Source organism: Tursiops truncatus, chromosome 10 (assembly GCF_011762595.2).
Source record: "Tursiops truncatus isolate mTurTru1 chromosome 10, mTurTru1.mat.Y, whole genome shotgun sequence".
Lineage (NCBI taxonomy): Eukaryota > Metazoa > Chordata > Mammalia > Artiodactyla > Delphinidae > Tursiops > Tursiops truncatus.
In genome coordinates, this window is record NC_047043.1 from 5,222,396 (window position 1) to 5,230,211 (window position 7,816).

A 7,816-nucleotide genomic window follows, 5' to 3' on the forward strand; every position below is an offset into this window, starting at 1 on the left:
CATTCAATTATACACTTAAAAAGGGTTAAGACGGTAAATTCCCTATTATGTGTATTTTCCCAGAATTTTAAAAAAAGAAAGGAAGGAGATTCTGACATATGCCTCAACATAGGTGAACCTTGAAGACATTATGCTGAGTGAACTAAGCCAGTCACAGAAGGACAAATACTGTGTGATTCCACTTGTATGAGGTCCCGGAGTAGCCAAATTCATGGAGACAGAAAGTAGAAGGGGGGCTGGGGGAGGGGGGATGGGGAGGGAGTTGGTATTCAATGGGTACAGAGTTTCAGTTTTGGAAGATGAAACATTTCTAGAAATAAATAGGGTTGAGAGTTGCATAACATTGTGACTTTATTGATGCCAATGAAACCTACACTAAAAAATGGTTAAAGTGGTCAATTTTATGTATGTATATTTTACTACAATGTAAAAAAAAAAAAGACAGCCTAAACAAAGGGAAAAGATAAGCTTCAGACCAGGAGAGGATACCAGTTAAGTTTTTATATCTATTATTCATTTAGTATCCTGACTGGAGGCATGAGGTTTCTGGATCAGAGAAGAGACCAATGATTTGCTGACATTATCAGTCTTACTGCCAATTCCCAGCAGGCAACACAGTGAGGGCAGATGTGTCCTGCAGGTCCAGGAGCTTGTAACACAGGGAAGAGCTGGAGAATTATGGCTCTCAGAACCAGTATAGGTGCTGCCGGCACATCTGTCCCTCCCTTGCACTCTGGAGGTAGAGGGAGAGACCTTTGCTCTCTAAACTAAACCACTCCACTCTGGGGAGAGGAGAGGAAGTTCTCTGGGTTTTTACAACCATTTGGAATGTAAACAAATGGCTCTGGGTTTATCACCTTTAGAAAATGAAGAGAAAAATGGGTTTGGGGAGAAAGGAGACCATTTCTACGTTTATAGCATGTCAATATTTGCTGCTCCAAAAGGTCTGGACAGTGCAGGGAACACTGAGAAATCCAGGGAGCATTGCCTTCCAACAATATCTGCAACATATTGAACCGATAAAGGACACCTGTACAGAATATGTAACTAAGTCCTACAATTAAACAAGGAGAAGGCAAGCAATCCTATTTAAAAATGGATAAAAGAATGTAAATTGGCATTTTCAAGAAGAATCCCAAATGGCCAATAAGCATATGAAGATTGTCAGAATTACTGGTAATTAGGGAAATACAAATTAAAATGGGCACCAACCACATATTGAATCTTTCCCCAAATTACAGAAAAACACTAAGCAAAATGTTTTGTGGTCAAGTTGTAGGAATTTGTGAAAAGAAAGAAAATGTGGTTCTTTCTTATATGAAAGGTCCAGAACAGATAAATCTATAGGGACAGAAAGTAGGTCAGTGGTTGCCTAGGCCTGGGGAGATGGGGAGGGAGGTATGGGGGTGACAACTAAAGGAACTGGATTTCTTTCTGGGGCAATGAAAATATTTTACAATTGATTGTGGTGGTGGATGCTCACCTCTGTAAATAAACTCAGAGCCATCAGATTGTACACGTTAAATGGATGAATTGTATGGTCTATCAATTATATCTCAAGAGGCTGTTTTTAAAGAGGGAGGAATATACCATTTTATTCCTGCTAGATGAGCAGAAACTAAAAAGTCTGATTATTCTATGTGTTGGTGAAGATGTGGAAAGATAGGAACTCGCCCCACTGCTGGTGGAATTGTAAGCTGGTACACTTTGGAAAGCAAACTGGAAGCATCTAGTAAAAGGAAAGCTGTGCTATTCTGTGTCCCAGCATCCCTACTTCTAGGTAATGAATCTAGGACACGCACACAAGGGGACTTTACAAGTATGTTCATGGCAACTTTATCTGTAAGAGAAAATTTCAAGCAACTTCAGTGCCCATGAACAGGAGAGTAGGTAAATAATTGTTTTTATTCATGCAGTGGAATACTATACAGCAAATTTAAATGGATGAATTAGAGTTACATGTGTCAACATGGATACATCTCTTAAACATAATTTTCAGTGAAAAAAATGTTTTAAGCTGCATATAGTGGGATGCCATTTGTATAAAGCCATGCAAAACATAACATACTTGTATTATCACTAACATATGAAGTCTTGATGTAAAATATGCATGGGAATGACAGATAGCAAAGCTCTGGAAAGAAGGAGAGAGAGGATTGGGTACAAGTACTCAGGGAGTATCAACTCTACCTGGACATTTGTTTCTGTCAAAAATATTTAATGTCGATAATTGATAAAGCTAGTATATCCATATTTGCAAAATCATCTGTACTTTTCAGTACGTTTGAAATAGCTCCCAATATTAAAGAAAAAGGTGAGTGAAGTTTTATGTTGTCAGGCTGTAGGAATTTGTGGACAGAGTGAAAGTCTGCTGTCTAGGGGAAGCTGGAGCTGGGGGAGCCGGGGGGGACTCGGGGAGTGGAGCATGCTGGGCACGCTGCTGTCACCATCTCCACCCTCCTCCCCTCAGCGAGGCGCGGGCCAAGGTGCTGGTGGGCAGCAGATGTTAGCAGACGCACGTTTGTCTCTGTCCTTGCTGGGCCAGAAGAGCACAGGCAAGGTTCCTCCCTGGGTGACTGTCTCCTGGTCCTGGAGGCTGTGGGTGGAAGTTTCAGGTCTGGGAAGGTCCTTGACTCTGCAGTACACCTAATTACTTAGAAATTGTGCCCTAGGGCCTCAACTGTCTCTTAGTTTATAGGGTGACAGGCTGGAAGACTAGAAAATGAGACTGCTCGGATGACTCCGGCATTCCATAGGTGTTGAGAAGCCACTGCTGGTTATCAGCGTTGCCATGACAACCACTGGGCACATGAATAACTTGACAGAGGTGAAAGGTCATTTCAGACACTGTTAAATGTATGTAGTAAAACCTCTTATGTGCCTGGACTATGTTCTTGAGATGCACTGGATGGCTGGTTTGAAAGGTAATTTTTCTCTTCACTCTCAAATGACCTCCTATTAATTTAATCTCTTTTTCAGTCTATTGCATTGGAATGTTGCTTAGCAAACAATTTTACCTGGTAGTACTCTTCGAAGGAGCATGTCTATTAACTATGTTAAGTACGATCAGAGATAAAACCATCTCCCTAGTTTGTACAGGCTTTAAACAACCATGACTTCCTTACCTCCATCCAGTGCTGTGATGGGCTAACATGAGCATGGTTTGCAAATCAGACTCTTAAGAGTCAAGATAATTAAACTCAGAATAATTAAAGACTCAGACAATTAAGCTCCCAGAAAGTTGGTGTTGAGGGAAGCCATGGATGTGCTTCTAAGTCTTATTTTTCAAGAGGGCAGTGTCCACAGGGGGCTTTCTCTGGCTGGCCCCCTGCTACTCAAAGTGTAATCACTGGACCACCAGCAGCAGCTGAGAGTTTATTAGAAATCCAGAGGCTCAGGCCCCACCCAGGTCTATCGGGTCAGATTCTGCATTTTTTTCTTTTTAAAATTTATTTTATTTATTTATTTTTGGCTGCATTGGGTCTTCGTTGCTGTGCGCATGGGCTTTCTCTAGTTGTGGTGAGCGGGGGCTACTCTTTGTTGCGGTGCGCGGGCTTCTCTTGTTGCGGAGCTCTAGGCGCGTCGGCTTCAGTAGTTGTGGCACGTGGGCCCAGTAGTTGTGGCGTGCAGGCTCAGTAGTTGTGGCGCACGGGCTTAGTTGCTCCGCGGCATGTGGGATCTTCCCGGACCAGGGATCGAACCCGTGTCCCCTGCGTTGGCAGGTGGATTCTTAACCACTGCATCACTAGGGAAGCCCCAGATTCCGCATTTTAATACAATCTCCAGGTGATTTTTCTGCACATCAAAATCTGAGAAACCATCTTAAAACCTGAGGTGACTGCCTTCTAAAAGACATTGGCATTGTAAGAAATAAAGCTTTCAGAAAGGGGAGACGCTCCCGGGAGAGTTCAGGAAGCAAAGCTATTCTAAAAGCCACACAGAGATTCTCTGGGCTGTCCTAAAGCACCGGATTGCTATTTGTAGATTATATTTTGTACAAAGTGGTTATTCCCTTTCCCCATCCATTGAAAATACGAGTTAGATTCCAGAAAATATCAGGAAAAAGGGTGGGGGAGGAAGGGTTAAAAATAACATGGAAGTCCCAAGTTCTCGCTGAATCATCTTCTTGTGTGATGTCCATCATGACCGTGACCCCACTGTGCCTTAGCTTCCCAGACTTTGAAAATAGCCCAGTCATTTCCCAGGGCCTGCATGGGACTCATAAGCCAGTGCTTTAAGGACTCTGCGGTCCCCAATGAGAGGCGTGGCCCAGGCGTGAGGCATTTACTGGGGCCGTTGCTGCAGGGCTGGCGGGCTCCTGATTCAGCAGCCTCCTAGCTCTCTGGGCCCAGGGTGCCCACTTTCATTTCCATCCCTGGCTTGTCTGAAGGAAAGGCTGGGCAGGGCACAAGGGTGAGAGGAGGGAGATAAAGCAGCTTTGTGCACGGATGAGTCAGAAGAAGCCTCATTTGTCGTTGGCAGGTCCACATCATTCACCGACCCAAGGTTGAGAGGAGCAGGTGTTTCTCCCCGCACTTCCGTGGTGGGAGGGGGACCACTGCCCGTGAGCCCCAGCTCCCTGGGGCGGGCCAGTTACAGAATGTCAGGCAGCAGGTTTGCCATCACACACCTGACAACACACAGCGATGGAGGTGAGTAAATGGCCATGACTCACAAAGTGGTTTTTAGACATAAGCAGGAAATGTCTGTAAATGAGTGACTCTCACGGAATCTCCTGGAAGAAGTGATTGCAAATGGGCAGGTCCCTGAGCAAAACATATCTCAGGTGTGCCTGGCTTTAGAAAATTCGGTATACATAATCTAAACTTCTCAGAGTAGTTGGGGGAGGAGGTGTGGTTGCTGACATTATTCAAAATGAGACTTTGCTTTACAGTGGGACTCATCTATGGCTCTCTTCATATTTTAGAATTTTGTAATGAACAGTACTAATTTTATAATCTGATAAAAGATGCTGTTTTTAAAACATGAAAGGAAATATCAAAAAGAGGCAGGATGATGAGAACATTATTTCATTGAAAAAAAAATAACATAAAATAGAATACTAGCAGGAGAAACACTCAGAAATGACAGTGGAGAGCTAGGATCACATGCCATGCTTAACTTTGTCACACACTAAGGATGGTCCTAAGCATTTTCTGTAATCTGTCGTAAAATCGAGGAAGAGTAGACCTGAAAGAGACACTGATTGCACGCTAACCCCTGCACACACTTCCTCAAGAAGAGGACGATGGGGGGCCTTCCCTGGTGGCGCAGTGGTTGAGAGTCCGCCTGCCGATGCAGGGGACACGGGTTCGTGCCCCGGTCCGGGAAGATCCCACATGCCGCGGAGCGGCTGGGCCCGTGAGCCATGGCCGCTGAGCCTGCACGTCCGGAGCCTGTGCTCCGCAACGGGAGAAGCCACAAGAGTAAGAGGCCCGCATACTGCAAAAAAAAAAAAAAAAAAAAAAACAAAAAGAAGAGGACGATGACTTGCTCAGACTCACACAGTATTTTTTTTTTCCTACTGTGTGAGCTGTCATTTTATCTTGAAAGTTATGAAATTCTCAGGTAGGAAGTGGCATATGAGGGCTGGTAAATGTTGAGTTACAATTCTTAATTGTGACAGTTTAATTCATGAGAAGAGAAAGATTTAATGTCTCTAATGGGAGCATGACACATTCTAAAACAAAGGATGGTCACTACTACCTGAAATAGACGTTTTAGGTTTGGCTGGTTTGGTTGGAGGGAAGCTAATCTTCTAAAAAGACATGCATGGCTAGTCTGAAATTCAACTTCCATGAGTATCTGTGGGTAGGTAGGGAGAGAGATGGAAATTGTGTTTTGGGTGTATATCCTTGTTTTTAATACAGCTGCTTTACATTGGCCTCATGGGAAGGGGACCTGATTTTCTTTGTATCAAATCTCTAGACAAAGGAAGTGAAGTGTTGATCCCGCAAGTTGCTGCTTGTGTTGGCAGGTGAATGAATACGCTTTCCCTGGTGGAGAGCTGAAGCTTGCGGCTTCCCACACCCATTCCTGAACTGCAAGAAAGAAACCTACCCAGAAGCTGGAAGGAATCCAGAACACATGGGCAAACCTACAGCTGCTCCCTAGAGAGAGCTGCTCATTTCTCAGGTCTACTGAGTCTTAAGATTAATGAGGGACTGCTTGCCTCGGAGGCATTTCACAGAAGCAGGCTTGGTCCTGACCAGCAGCATCCCAGGCCGTCAGGATAGACACAAACTGGGGCTCTTCCGTCTGTGAAATCCCCCAGATCACAGCTGCTGACCTAGAATTTTGTAGACCCTCTCAGCCTTTTACGGCCGAAGGAACTCAGTGGCGAACACCCCTGGGGAGGTCTTCCTTTCCTTGTTACATCTTCAAATTAAATTAAGGTGAATGATCACAGCTAAATTTGAGAAATTATTAGCGCAACTGTCAATCAAATTCTCTAGATGGAAAATACTATTCTTTAGAACAGAATCTGAGTTCAGAACCCATCTAGGATTTTTCAGCACCCTGGGGATCAACTTAAAAATTCCATTCCCTTTCTTTCCAACGCAGACGTCCGTCAGGGTAATGTGGTGGGGTTTTCTTCCAAGGCACTCAACTTGACAAATCTGGTCTCAGAGAGGAAAATATTGGTAAAGGTGTCAAAAATAACAGACAATGGCATTCAAAATATTTGGCCCATCTCTAACCTTAGTCATTTGCCCTAGTGAAGTAAAGCAAAGAGCTAGTTAGTTGGGGGTTTTGGGGGGTAGATTTTTAGAATTAGTGTAGATAATAATTATTTAGCTCCTACATTTAGATCTAAGAATGAACTTTTGCGTATAGTGGGAGGAAAGTTATACTTTATTTTTTGCCTTGGCATCTTTGTTGGAAAGCAATTGATTGTGACCATAAGAGCTTATTTCTGGACATGCCATTCTGTTCTATTGACCCATATGTCTACGTTTATGCCAATACAAGGTTGTCCCAGGGAATTCCCTGGCAGTCCAGTGGTTAGGACTCCGTGCTTTCATTGCCAAGGGTGTAAGTTCGATCCCTGATTGGAGAACTAAGATCCCACAAGCTGTGCGTTGCGGCCAAACAAACAAACAAACAGAAAAGATTGTCCTGATTACTCTACCTTTATAGAAAGCTTTGAAACCAGGTAGTGTAAGTGTCCCAACTTAGTTCTTTTTCAAAACTGTTTGGCTGTTCTATGTTCTTTGCATTTCCATGTAACTTGTAGGGTCAGGTTGTCAAATTCTATTATACCAAAAAAGCCCTCCTGAGATTTTCGTGGGGATTATGTGGAATCTCTAGATCAATTTAGGGAGGACTGCCTCTTTAACAATAATTGAGCCTTCTAATTGATGTGCATGGCACGCCTCTCCATTTGATCAGACGTTCAGGTAAATATCTCAGCAATGTTTTAGGAGTTTTGTGCATAGTTCTTGCACTTTTTTGTTAAATTGATTCCCAAGTGTTTTGTTCTTTTTGGTGCTATTGTGAATGAAATTGTTCATTTCTGAAAAATGAACAAAAAACAATTCATTTCTGAATTGTTCAATGTTAGCATATTAAAATATAATTAACTTCGTATTGGTTTTGTGTCCTGTGGCCTTGCTGAACTGGTTTATTCATTCTAGTACATTTTTGGAGACTCCTTAGAATTTTCTACGTACAGGATCATGTTTTCTGTGAATAGAGACACTTCTACTTCTTCCTTTCTAGTTTATATACCTTTTATTTGTTTTTCTTGCATTATTTCACTGGCTGGAGATTCCAGGACAATGCTGAGTAAAAGTGATGAGAGCAGATATCCCTG

The 7,816-nt window shown here is 43.1% G+C and overlaps 1 long non-coding RNA gene across 1 annotated transcript; it reads left to right on the forward strand.

Annotated features, from left to right (window-relative positions):
* Window positions 1-4,057: 4,057 nt before the first annotated feature.
* Window positions 4,058-7,590, forward strand: LOC141279683 (uncharacterized). Its single transcript, XR_012334313.1, has 2 exons — window positions 4,058-4,652; window positions 5,978-7,590. It is a non-coding gene; the product is annotated as an uncharacterized lncRNA (long non-coding RNA).
* Window positions 7,591-7,816: the final 226 nt, after the last annotated feature.